Source organism: Mesocricetus auratus, unplaced genomic scaffold (assembly GCF_017639785.1).
Source record: "Mesocricetus auratus isolate SY011 unplaced genomic scaffold, BCM_Maur_2.0 contig_10285_pilon_obj, whole genome shotgun sequence".
NCBI lineage: Eukaryota > Metazoa > Chordata > Mammalia > Rodentia > Cricetidae > Mesocricetus > Mesocricetus auratus.
Window position 1 is genome coordinate 1 of NW_024432666.1, and position 14,281 is coordinate 14,281.

The following is a 14,281-nucleotide window of genomic DNA, read 5'->3' on the forward strand; positions in this document are numbered from 1 at the left end:
AGATGTATGCAGCCCCACCTGATCCTGTGTGGGGTTGAGGATCCAGTCTAGGGCTTTGCATGTTAGGAAAGTACCTTACTAACTGAGCTAAATCTCCAGATCCAGACCGCGTTTTGTGTTTCTATTATTTGCAATATTCATTTAAATTGGTCTTTTCTACAAACAATTATTTGTAATTTGTGTGGTACAATAGGTACCTTGATAACAACGTTTCTGAAAATGTATGCAGATGTATCACTTGGATAAATTCTTAGACAGGAGATGGAAGGTGGAAGGTATCTGTACATTCCTAAGGTCAGGAGGAATAGTGAGCTAACTAGTGCTTTTCTCTTGTTACTGGGTGCTGTGGGCAATCCAGAAGTGAAAGACTGTATTTCCTACCCAGTGCAAGAAGAAAGCAAGATGGATTCCAGTGAGACGTTAAACTGCAGGACTTATGTGTGAAGCCCAGGGTCTCCAGAGAGCGGGGTTAGAGAAGGCAGGACTAGACAAAGCAGTCATGGTTGAGCAGACCATGTCTGCATTTCTAAAGGGGCATGGGATTTAATTGGTGAGTGGCACGGGGAAACCAGAGGGTACTTTGCAAGGGACGGGGCCAGCCTTAGAGAGGGTGAGTGCTACACACACACACACACACACACACACACACACACACACACACACACGATAGTACTCACATAAAATAGTGGCTTTGTGAAGAGATCTGATGCTGCTGGGGATGTGATGAGGGATTGAGAGTAGTTGAGAGATGGCTAAAAGCAGGAAATGGAGACCAGGGAACTGTTTCAAGGAAGGGGTTAGAAAACATTTGAAGGCTTCTGTGCATTCCTCACTTGGGACAGTCCATAGAAAACAGTCTTTAGAGTACCCTACATCTCAAGTAATTCACGCTACCCTCAGCTAGGTGCACACTTAGTATCCCCTCACTTGGGAGGCTGAAGCAGGAGGTTTGCAGAAAAGAAAACATATCATGCGTGGTTCTTTAGTCACTGACTACAGACATGTATCTATCCGCAGAGACCTAGGCATGAAGTGGCCATAAGCTTGTAAAGGAGCTGAAAATTTCCCATTGGGTAGTGTTTGGAAACACAAATATCTCCTGACTGAGAGTTGCCTGTGGCAATCAGTGTCATGTTGTATGGGCTTGTCATGTAGGAGCAAAAGGCTTTGCCATCTAGATTTGTGTGAGTATACGCCGATATTCCCATGATGAGACATCAGGAGGTTTTTGTAAATCTTACCTTGGTCTTGCAGGCCCTCCAGTGTCTGACTCTTGGTTCTTCTGCTCTTCACTCTCTGTCCCAGTATTTACCTAAGTGAGCAATCATTTCATTCACTATGCTTTCCTTCTCATGCTGCATTTGTCGCCCAGAAAGCTCTAATTGTCATTCTTCAGTCTTAGCAATTTTCAAAAGCACTCAGAGTTAGCTAGTGCTTCTGCTTGCATTTCCTGTAGAGGGGTTTTAATGCACTTTATTGGGGCTTGGCATATCTCTTAAGCATTTCTCCAATTACAAAGGGGGCCCTTTATATAATGTGGTTATAGTTTAAAAATTGTAATTTCTCTGTGTGTGTATATATGTATGTATGCATATGTGTTGATGCATGTATACCACAGCACATGTGTGGAAGCCACAGGACCACTTGTGGAAGTCAGTTCTTCATTCTTCCACCATGGACTTCCTGGCATTGAACTCAGATGGTCGGCTTGGTGGTAGGCGCCTTTACCCACAGAGATATTTTGCCTGCTGAAGACAACACTATTTTAATTGCTGATACTGATTTTCATCAGTAAACTAAGGCAATTGCCTATTTAATTTTAAGGAGAGTTATGAGGATGAAAATATATGTGGCAAACATTTCACATGCATATATAGGAAGAACTGAAGTGTTTTGCCCATTTTCCACATTTTCTAGACTTCAACTGTGTATATTAATAAAAAATAATAAATTAGTAGGGCATTACATTGCTGTTCTAAACTTGGTAGACTTTTCAGTGTATTTTTGTAAGTCTTCACTTTTCAATCTTAATTTTCAGTGTCTGTGATCAAGTTTATCACAAAGCCTCACAGCCCTATATATCGGAACGTTAAAAAAAACAAACAAACAAAGGTTGATTTCAAGGAGGACCACTTGAAAAGGGAGTTACAATGAGGGATGGTCCACATTAGGCTGGTCTCTGGGCCTGTCTGGGAGGAGTTTTTGTGATTAGGTGTATTGATAGGACAAGACCCAGTTTGAAGGTGGAAGGCACCTGCCTCCAAACTCAGTAATGCACACATTAATTCACTCTTCTGCTCATGACTGTAGATGTGCCATGACTAGCTGTTTCTGGCCCTTGCTGCTGTGACTTTCCTGCTTTGAGGGACTGTGACTTGGAAGGGTAAGATAAAAGGAAAACCTTACTCCCCTAAGCTGCGTCTGTCAAGGTATTAGAGCAACAAAAACAGAACTTAAGACACAAAGGCTGGAGGATTGCTGCTTAAGGCCATCCTTGTGCACATAGTGAGTTTCAGGCTATTTAAGGCTACAGGTTAGGCCCTGTCTCAAAAAAATAATAATAAAAGGAACAAACGACATCAACAAGCCCACAAAATTTCTTTTTTAAATAGTTTAAATATATTTTATAATGTATGCCATATTAGCGGTTTGCCGCTAATGAAGTATTTGGCACAAATGAGTTTTATAAAGGTAGTTTATGTAACCTGCAATTTTGGGTCATCAAAGTCCAAGAATAGGTAGTGTACCATGGATTTAGCCTCCAGTAAAGGTTGAGGATAGTGACCCCTTTGTGGCAAGGCCCCATGTGGGAGCAAGCAGTTTTATCTCCACCAGAAGGCACAAGGAGAAACTAGGGTCCTTCCGTCTATATGAATGCCTGAGCTCTTAAAGGTTTGTGCCACCCGACAGTAGCTCCACCTTGTGAACCAAACCTTTTATTATAGTGATGTGTCATCCTCAAAATAACAGACTCACGGTATAAAGTTAGGAAACATAAACAGAATGAGCCGGGTGTGTGTCTCAGTGCCAAAGTAATTTGGTATGAATACGGCCCTGAGTTTCATCTCCAACGCTGCACAAAACAGAACCACACTGTAATCCTCAGAGGCTGCCACTGTTGCTACTGTGTGTGTGTGTGTGTGTGTGTGTGTGTATACATATATATATGTGCATATTTAATCTGTGCATTTATGTTAACACCTATCAGATATTTGCTGCATATAGTCATTCACTTACGCTCTTTTAAGACAAAAATGGGACTATGATATAAGTTGCTTTCCTCAATTTGTGATTCCACTCACCCATATTCTGTAGTATGGAAGGCTGCCCATATTTAAATTTCTACTGTTCTAGAATGAGTTTTCCCAGTTGCTTTCATCCAGCGATGACCACCTGTGCATTTCATCCAGTCTTTATAAATCTGCCATGCTTGTTCCTCACGTTTTTAATTCTCCTTGACATTGTTGACATTTTAAATAAAGCTTTTACATCAGCCTTAAATAGATCTGATGGAATAAAAAAATACAGCAATTTGATATGTTATACAACTCACTTTAGAAACATAACTTCTGAGTCAAAAATTCCACTTTAGTTTTTACACATAATTTGGTCTTCATAAATAAATTTTATGCTGGCAAGCCTTTTATTGATCACTTTGCATTTCTTTGTGAAAAGATTATAGACTTATATTTAGAAAAGATTCCTTTGAGCATGATGCTCTTGGGAGTTTTTTTTTCTAAATTGAATTACCATTATTGAGGTTTGTTCTAAACTTAATTACCATTTTAAGTATTATTAATGCACATTTGATCCAGTCAGCATAATTATACTACAGACTTTTGTAATTACTAACATTTACATGACATTGTATGCTCAGCATAGTTCTACTGCTTCAACAGGGCAGTGCCTGTGGAAAATTTGTGGAAATAAAATGTGGCCCGGTTTTTGAGCTTCAGATGTGCTTCCCATGTCACTTAATTTCCGTGAACCTTAGTTTCCTTATCTGCATAAAATAGTAAATCTAAACATTAAGTCCTTGGCAACTATAAGATGTTTTAAAGTAAATTTAAGGAAAGACCTGTTCAAATGTAAAGTTCTCTTATTAGAACTTTGTACTAAATAAGCAACATACTGTTTATTAGTCCCTGATATCTCTAACATTCATTTTTCTGATCTATTCTCAAGTGAGGTTGCTATTTATTTGGATAACAGTGTTTGGTTCAGTTAGGTGAGAGAGTCCCAAGTAATTTTAACTGCATTTCTCTTTGTGTCACTCCAATTCTGTGCATTCATGCCTGTTGAACTTTGTTACTATCTACGTATGAAATTAGTAATTATGGAGCAGTATATTTTTTGATTAACAAAACATTTTGAAACATTTTGTTCAGTGTAGTATTAATGATATATCTTATATTTCCGGGTACTTCATGTCTGTTGAAAATACTTGATTAGATTTAAATAGTGTACTGTAAAACCTGAGGTAAATACATACCCATTACTGGTGCGTACTGAGAATTCCTGGATCATCTTTCTTGGAATTCTGACCCCTGTGAATTATTAACACATCCCAGTCACATGCCTCCATTCTCTCTGTTTTGTAGTAGCCCCCACATATCAGGAACCCAAGTGGTGACATTCATATGTGTGATCCTCCCATAACCTGCTCAGCACACCAGAGTAAGATTTGATGTGTGAGAGGAGATTTGACTTCTGTGAATTTGTACTGGTTAAATATGTGTCAGTAAGTAGCAACTGTTTCTTGGTCAAACAGTCGGGACAGTTGATAGACCTTTCTGGTTTTGTCTGATCTCTAAATCTGTGCTCTGTGGTGCAGCAGCCACTATCTCCATGTGGCTGTTGAACAGGTAAACTCTACTGTTCCTGTAGCTGGCTATAATGAGTAAAAACAGAGAAATGCCACTCCATTACTATAGCATTTTGAGTATTTTCTAAAAATACTAAGTTTCTTAGGCAGCCATCACTGAGCCATGGTTGGTTTCTTTAAGAGGTCAGAGAGATGGAGTAATGGTTAAGAGCATGTACTCCTTTTTCTGAGGACCCAGTTTGGATCACACAGACATGCACACATACGCATAATTAAAAAAACATAAATTTTTCCAAAGCATCAGAACTTTATTTTCCCACCATTGTGAATGCCATGAGTCCAAGATAAGGTATCATGATTTGGTGTGACTTCTTCTATAGATCTCTTTCCTTATCTTGGAGATGATTTTAATTTCCTGTGTGCACAGATGTGCTTTTCACTTATGATAGTTTCAGTTTCTGGTCATTTTGTTAGGACATAACCCTTTTGTTAGTTAGAGGGGATCCTGTAGTATAATGACTACCAAATAAGGAAGTTTCTTTTTTCTTTTTTTTTTTTGGTTTTTTGAGACAGGGTTTCTCTGTATTGTTTTGGAGCCTGTCCTGGCACTTGCTGGGTAGACTAGGCTTGGTCTCGAACTCACAGAGATCCACCTGCCTCTGCCTCCGGAGTGCTGCGATTAAAGGCGTGCGCCACCCCTGCCCGGCCAAATAAGGAAGTTTTTAAATGTCACTGCAATAGGATATAGTTGCTATGTAGAAAGTCCGGTGTGTGTGTGTGCGTGCGCGTGCATGCGTGCGTGAGTGTCTTTCTTTCTTAGGTGCTGATGTGTGTATCTGTATAGTTCTATTTGTTCGTTCAACAATTCCTGATTATCCACTGTTAAAGAAATATTGTTCAGTAGTATTTGTTAAATCACAGCAAGGAAGAGTCCATTCAGGGCTGCTGAGGTAGATACAGGAACCCCCGCAGCCAGTTCTTTTTTTTTCACAGCCAGTTCTTACAGTGTTCGTGAGAGATTAGACTCAACTGTGCCTGTAGCATGGTGAAGTGGGACCTGGCAGCCAAGGGGCAGGATGGGCAGTCAGGAAATGGAACATGTTTAAGGGGAAACACACGTGCTGCGGAGGTTTGCTTAAAACAGTCTAGAAGGATTGTTGCTGAGGACAGGCCAGGATACACAGCCAGCTGTTGGGGGATGGTAGAGGATGAGAAACACCTTAGGATTTTGAGGACAGGACTCAATGTACATCACACTTGAAGGTTGTCTACAAGGGACCTATGAGAACGTCTGGCCAAAGAATTTGTTATGGCACGGACCTTGTGTTCAGTGCTTCAGGGAAAGGAAAGAGGACTCCTATGAGCTAGCCACTTCCTGTCACTGCAACAGAATACCCGAGAAACTTGAAGGAGGGGAGGGCTGGGAGCAGCAGAGGGAGAACATTGGATTATGGTGGGGGGGTGACGGGACATGGACTATAACCACACAAAAAAGAGTTACTTTAGCTCTTGGTTTCTGTTGTTGTGGGCCTCTGGAGGCAAGGCACAGTACTTGATGGTGAGGAGCACTCTGTGGAGAAGGCTGCTCACCTCTCGGTTTCTGGGAAGCAATATCTCCTTTAAAGTCCCTTCCCACCCATACCCAGTGACCTAACTTCCTTCCCCAGGCCCTGCCCCCCAAAGGTTCTCCCACCACATAGTCGTTTCTGGTGACCAGTCTGTCAACTTACAGGTCTGTGGAGGACAACAAGTTTCAACCTAAAACACTCCGAAAAGGTGCCGCCTACAGCAGGTGATTTAAGGTAACAAACATTTTATATGTAATTAAAAATTTCCCTATAACCTCTTCAAAGGGAGTAATTCTATTTCTTTATTTTTTATTTAAGTTAGAAACAATCTTATTTTACATTTCAATCACAGTTCCCTCTCCCTCCCCTCCTACCATGTCTCCCACTGACCCCCCATCCACTCCCCAGGGAGGCCTTCCATGGGGGATCATCAAAGTCTGTCACATCATTTGGGGCAGGGCCTAGGCCCTTCCCCATGTGTCTAGGTTGAGAGAGTATCGCTCCATGGGGAATGGACTCCCAAAGTCATTCATACACTAGGGATATATACTGATCTACTACTAGTCGCCCCATAGACTGACCAGGCCTCCTAAATAACACCCATGTTCAGGGGGCCTGTTTCCATCCTATGCTGGTTTCACAGCCGTCAGTCTGGGGACCATCAGCTTCCCCTTGTTCAGGTTAACTGTTTCTTTGGGTTTCCCCAGCCTGGTCTTGACCCAAAGGGTAATTTTATAGTTTATTTAAATTAGTTTCTCTAAAATGTTGCCATAACTTACAATCAGTATAAAAGTTATAAATGTTAAGGTGTGCATCTTTCATTCTAAATTTTCAAGCTTCAGAAGGTGGTTTACTTTTCTGTTACATTTTAGTTCAGATGCTAAGTTTTCATTGAATATATTTATATAGATTCAGTTTGTAATATAATTTATCACAAATGGCAGATAAGCCTCTTGCCAAGGCTGCAGTTAAGGATTGTGTTATTTTATTGCCAGGGTTTAGCTAGGAAAATCTAAAAGACAACTGGACTTCAGAGGTTAATCCTAATTTTTTTCATTGATCAACGAATAGCCTTATAACTTTGTAATTAATTTCACAGAGAATGAAAAGAATATTCCTTCTTCAAGGTCACCCCCAAATAAAGGTGTTGTTAGAGATAGATCGGGGTTGAAACCTGCGTGTTCTGCTCATGCTTCTTTGTGTCAATAGGGCATTGTTGTTTGCATGGAAATAGTGTGCTTGCTTTTGAAATCTAGCAGAGCGTGGTCCTTGAGTACAATGGACGTTTTCTTGTCTCAAGAGTTCCTATCTCAGAGAGCAAAGCTGTCACACAAAGTCAGTGACCGTCGGAGCCACTCCAGAGCAGTGGCTTCCATGTGCTTTGTCTTGGGAACTCAGTGAATGAAATTTGGGGCAATGGGAGGGTGAGTTTAGCAAGTAGTTTTATGAAGGGATTATAGGAGTGAGCAGAAGACAGCTCCTCCATAGAAGGATGGATCCTAGAAAACAGGAGCCCTCGGGCCGCTCTTCTCGGGGCTTTTTAATAAGACTGGCAGAATGGCTGAGGCGTGGGGGGCTGGGCTGCTCATCCACAGTGTTTCCAGGTGCCTCTCAGTTTGTGTCATCTTCACACGGAGGGTGCACATGCAGGTTGTAGAAGACGGGAAGAAAGATGGCAGGGATCCAGATCACAGCCAGAGCTCCATTCTGCCCAAGACTGAGCCAAGGGCAGGCATTTCCAGCTTCTGGCCCAGGACAAATAACTGAACTACCCTGACCAGTTTCTGTATCCCATTCTTATCATAGTAGAACTTAGAACTAACTTACAGATTTGTGAAAACAAACAAAACCGACCACTTTTTAGAAAAAAAAAGAGGCGGTGTCTCATCTCCATGTAAGGTAAATGCCTATGCTATTGTGGTCTTTTATTGTCATGGGTTCTGTTAATCGGATTTCACTTGTCTGTGTAACTGCAAATCCATCTCATGTCCTCCTCAGCTCTGCGGCGCCTTCCTTGGCAAGTTGCTGCTTTGACTGCAGTGCTTTCCTTCAGCACTGTTGGCCTTCTCCTCCCTTTCCACCAGCTAAAGTGTGTGTGTAGCGTGCCCAGGCTTTCTGCCGTCACTGAGCGCCACTTTGTATGTGTGCCGTAAGTTTCCCTTTCCCCGTTTGATTTGATGCTCTTTTGTATTTGCCTTGCTTTTCGTTGTGCTTTTAATTATATTTCATTGTGTTCGATGACTGACGTTGTAGTCCATCTCTTGCTAATGGCCGAGTTGTTTCCCTCATTTAAGCAATGTCTCTCTGCCTTTGAGAGCACACCTTGCAGAGCTTTATTCCCATTGGCTTTAGTGGTTGTTGCATTCCAGATTGTTCCTCTCTCAGTTACTGTGTTAGGATTTTGATAGTTATATGCATTTTGAAACTAAGGGAATCCTATTTATTTAGATTAAATAACAAAACATATAAAGCAATCCTCTGAGGGCAGTTTTAATATTGTTAATCAGCCCCCCCCCAACCACCACCAGTGATTTAAATAGGGAAAAGTAAAATCTGTAGGTTTTGGTCCATTAACAGCAGATGGTTCTTCCAGATCAGTGTGATTCTATACTGACTCCCTAGTAAGGGGATTTTCTTTTCTGTCCTTTTCTTGGCTAAATCCGTTGGACAGCATTATTCTTTGTAGGTGGCAAACAGACGCTCAAACAAATGAGTTTCATTATGACCGTAATCCTGCCTTTATGGCACCGTTGTTTTTGAGTGTACTCTTCTGTAGACAGGAATAATTTCTGTAGACAGGAATAAGTTCTTTAGTTTTTGTGACTTTCAGCAACTCTAAGATTTTGATGTACTCCTGGGTCATGTGTGAGGGTCTGGTTTCTGGCACAGGTGCTGCTGAAAAGTTTGTCCTTTCCCAGCTAAGAGCACTGGGTGTGCAGTTTCTTCCTAACCCAAGTGCTAGCGCTGTGAGCTGTGTTTGCAGGCATGGGAAATCTGTGCAGCTTCCCATAGCATGAAGTGGGCTGACTCTCTGTCGGAACATAGTCAGGCAGCTCTGTCTTTCTGAGAAAACACACAGCTTTGTCAGTGTTGATGTGCTAACCCAACTCTCACCTCAAAAGAAAAAGAGAGATAACTTAGTCTAGGCCAATTGAGCATTTCCCTAATACTCACAAAGCTAGTCACACACGGGAGTGAGCAGTAAATGGCTATTCATGTTCTAGAATAACCTGTGATGAAAGCGATTCCCTAATACTCACAAAGCTAGTCACACACGGGAGTGAGCAGTAAATGGCTATTCATGTTCTAGAATAACCTATGATGATTTGGTTCTGTGCTTTCAATATTCCATCTCCCTACAATCACTGGAATTGTAACCAGTCTCATAGGTTATTTAATACAGGTATGGCTTTTTCTTTGCCACATCCCTTCACATTGGACAAACATCTGGTTATTAAAAATACATTTTATTGTTAGCCTTTAATATATATTAAAACAATGGAAATTTATCTTTATTTTTCTTTGTTTGCATCTTAAATTTCATAAGAGACTTTTACTTAATTTTGTTTACTCTCCAAAATGTTGAGAAATCTGAAGTAGACTATGTTCCAGGTTTATATTGGTATCATTTGTTGAAATGATACCTGTGCCAAGAACTGTTCTAGGCATGGGAGATCCCAGCAGATCTCCTCAGCCCTACCATCCCTTCTTGGATCGTTAGAACCACTCAGAAGCTCAACAAGACCCTGGGTCCCATCATCTTAAATGCCAGATACAGGATATTTATAACACTAACCAGGGCTCGTGGTTCATCACAAGATGAAATAGAGCTTCTGTGTCAATAAATAAAGTAACAACAGAAACTAAGAAATAAATCTTTCCATACCCTGTATACATTTACAAAGTTTTTGTGTGTGGTGTATTCAAAACCTTGCTATGCAGCTGAAGTCCTAAGTAACTATGAAACCCAGCATCTCAGCCTCACTTCAGACTTACCAAATAGAAACCCTCCTATCAGTGATACGTCCAGGTCAGAGTTAAGTCCCTGGAAATGTGGGAAACACTGGCATAAGAGGCGTTCCACACACTTTTCAGAAATAATGAAAACTAGCAGAACCTCATATTAAACGCTTATGCTTGTTACTACCCAGTTGCAATGCGTGTGACGCATATTTCAATAATGTTTTTTTTCTGGTTGTACCATAGTCAAAAATACTTAACAATTTTTTTAATTAAATAGTTAGGCTTTGTGAGGTCGTGGTGGTGCATACCTTTAATCCCATCACTTGGGAGGCAGAGGTATAATGATATTTGATACTATATATGTAAAACAATATATTTATTTACCAGAGAGAGAGAGAGAGTCGCACAAACCAGGAGTTAGAAGCATGGCTGGCTTCCAGGAGAAAAAGAGAGGTTCCTTTTCCTTTTATATTTACCTGTGTCAGTTTACATGTCCCCGCCCTCATGGGCGGATAGCTTTGTGGGGTTCACTCCTCCACAGAGGCAGATCGAACTCTGTGATTTCAAGGCCATCCTGGTGTATAGACCAAGTTCCAGGACAGCCAGGGCTATGTGGAAAAATCCTGTCTCAGGAAAAAAAAAAGTTAGGTCTCAACCACACAGGAATAGTTTGTACAGTGTTCGTATCTTAATGCTTAGAGAGCCCTTGTTACAGTAGATGTACTATTTCTGTAGAGTCTGGAAACATATTTCCGTAATACTCTTGGCCCATAGCCACATCTTGAAATTTGTGCTAATATCCTTATTGTTGAATAAAGTCTCTGGCGTGAGATCATTTTGTATTTGTAGGAAAGCCACAATTTTAGTTTTTGGAAATTATGGTTTAATATCAGTTAAATAATGCTGATTTAATTGTTAAGGAACCTTTTTGAATCTGATTTTTCTATAACTGATATATAACAACCTGTATAACAAATGAATATGCACCCCCAAAGGGTAGACTATAGCCTTTCACAACACGGTACAAACTTGGCATGGACACCGGGAGTGTGCTCTGCTTAATGCTGCTGGTGCCTCAGCAGACAATGCAGACGTGTGGCGAAGCAGCAGAAGGCGCTTTCCCCAGGAAGGTATGTCAACCAGACAGGGCTGCATTGCAGAATGCCCTGGAAACAGCCCAAAAGGAATTCTAACCCCATAATGCTCCAGTGACTTGCTGTAACAGCTCAGCAGCTGTGTGTAACGCTAGACATTTCCAGGTGGTGAGAGAGGGCGTTCTAATTCCTCAGCAGCCGGTCTCAGTTGTTCTTTCTTTAGCTCCTGGAAAAGATCCAGCATTGGATGACGGGGCGACAGGAAAACAACCTCCAGGGCTCTCTGGATGTGCATCTGTGTTTCCTCACCTGTTGTCTGGCAATGAGGTGGACACAGTAGTCAGTAGTGTCACATTTAGGCAACAGTCGCATGGATTTATGTGCTTTAATTCCCTAAGCTTGATCCCATGTTCTAAGTGTTGCTGTCTTTATAGAAATGACCCCTCACCCCAAGTCAGCAAGCATTGTATTGAACTTTGTTTTTTTCCCTCATTTTCAATCTGTTTAAGCATTTAGCTTTCTATCTGGGTTTTGGAAATAAGAACACACTGGGACTTGGAGGCTCTGCAAAGACTGGAGAGTAACAAGATGACATAGCTCACAGTGAGTGCTAACATGGGGTTCTCGGGAATCCCCAGGGACTGTAGAGCACGAGAGGATGGTGAGGATTTCCAGGTGCCTTATGCCCAGGGCTTTGAGGTACTCTTCAGGCTAGGGTAACTTAGGCCTGGGAAGCCTGGTGGGAACTTGACGCAGTTTTGTTTTAAAACTATAAAATACTTGAATACTTTAGTTTCTGCTGTCTTGATCCACATTTGCTGCCATTCTAGGAACAGTTGGTTTCTGAAACTTCTCCCTTGTCTGTTATCAAGTCACCTGAATTCGTGTTATGGGTTTCAGCAGGTGAGTTAAAGAAAGCCTGTAATAATTTTTGTTGATTTTAACAAATTCAAGTGAAGGGAATCTGCGTGCTGACTGGCTCAAACTGATGACATTCATAGACGCCACTGTTGACTCTCAAGTGTGCTCTGGACTGTGACATTAGGCAGCTGTGGAGGGATCCCGCATATGGCCACGTGGTCACTGGAAACCTATCATCATTTTAACCTTTCTCTTACTGTTAGATGAGTGCCCCAGGTAGCACACCGCTTGAGATAAAAGTCCGGCCGTACACTTCTGCCCTCCCGTTGTACTTTGAAGTGTAAATGGCTTACGTCTAGTTAGTCTTGTTGTGACACTGAATCATTTTTACGGTGTCTACGCCTTAGAGCTGCTTCTGCAGATGCTGACAGGCGCAGAAGCACCACTCACCAGACACAAGGACCCTTGAGAGATGGCTGCGTTCTGTGAGGGGTTTTCAGCTCCCTGGCATTGCAGACTGAGTCATATGTGAGCTGTGCACACTGATGCCGGCTTCAGTGTGTTTATGTTTGCTAACACAGATGATGATCCTTGGTCCTTACTGCACACCTAGGTTTTTTTGAGGCTGTGGTGGTTTGCATGTGAGGTGACACCTACAGGCTCATGTGTTCAAATACTTGGTCTCCAGTTGGTGGTGCTGTCTGGGAAGGTTGTAGAACCCCTCGGGGGTGGAGCCTCCTAGAGGAAATGCCTTACTAGGTAGGCTTCCTTAGAAGGTTGAGAACCCAGTTCTGCTTTCTAGTTTCTCTTCCTCATGTGCTGTGGGAATGCGGTCACGCTGCTTCCTGACTACCAGGGCAGCCTCATGTCCCTGCTGCCATGGCTTCTCTGCAGTGAAGAATCCTTAGCCCTTTGGGAATGCAAGCCGAATAAACTCTTTCTTTGCTAACTTGCTTTTTTTGTCAAGTGTGTCTTTTCACAGCAACAATTATGAGCATAGTGGCCAGCCACATCTGAGAGTTGTCTGTACATCTCTTACATTCTTATGAAAGATCATGGAGATGAAGATAACGAGGTACAGAGAGGTTGATTGTCTTGTCCGTGGTCACACATCTAGTAAGTGGCAGTGTGAGGTTTAGGTATATTCAATTTGACAGCATAGCAAATTATGAAGTGTACATTGTGTGTGTGTGTGTGTGTGTGTGTGTGTGTGTGTGTGTGTGACAGCTAGGTGTGGTTTAGATGTGGTTCTATTTCTCTATTGAGTATTTTTCTTTTTCCCAACCTTTACCATTCTTCTCTCTGAAAACACATTAAACATAGTCTCTTGCTAGTCAGAGCGTCACCATCTTTACTGAGGAATGGTATTCTATTTGGGACTTAGTTTTGAGACAGGATCTTGCTATAGTCCATAAGTTGGCTTTGCAGACTTGGCCTTAAGTAGCTCTTTACCTCAGCCTCCAGGGTAGCTAGACTTGCAGGCACATACTCCTATTTCTTACATTTGTAATTTTATTTTTGGTATTCCTGATTGTAGGGCCCAGTGTTTTTATTATTTCATTATCTTTAAATTTGTCCTTTGCATCTTCAGAGATAGTACTGCCAAATTCTAACATTCAGAAGGGGCTCAAAGTATGTTTTCTGGCCTATACTGTATCTGCTCTACCCAGGTACGTGTTTATGCTTCCAGAATAGTGATGTTAACTTGTACACAGGTTCACATCTCTTGTGGTCAGTCCTACAGTCTAGATATCTGAAGACTGATGCCACTGCCCACCATTAATTCGTGACTCGTGTACTTACTTGGTATCAAACAGTAACTATCAAAACACTCTCCAGGGTTAGTTAAGTAAATGGATATGACTAGAAAATATCATAATGAGTGAGGCAGCCTGACTCAGACAGACAAATGTGACATGTTCTCTCTCATCGAGGCACCTAGCTCCAAATAAAGAAAAGGGTATGCACCC

General features: G+C 41.7%; 1 long non-coding RNA gene across 1 annotated transcript; it reads left to right on the top strand.

Moving 5' to 3' along the window:
• Window positions 1-18: 18 nt before the first annotated feature.
• Window positions 19-10,577, top strand: LOC121138379. Its single transcript, XR_005875427.1, has 3 exons — window positions 19-2,383; window positions 6,558-6,627; window positions 8,392-10,577. It is a non-coding gene; the product is annotated as an uncharacterized LOC121138379 (long non-coding RNA).
• Window positions 10,578-14,281: the final 3,704 nt, after the last annotated feature.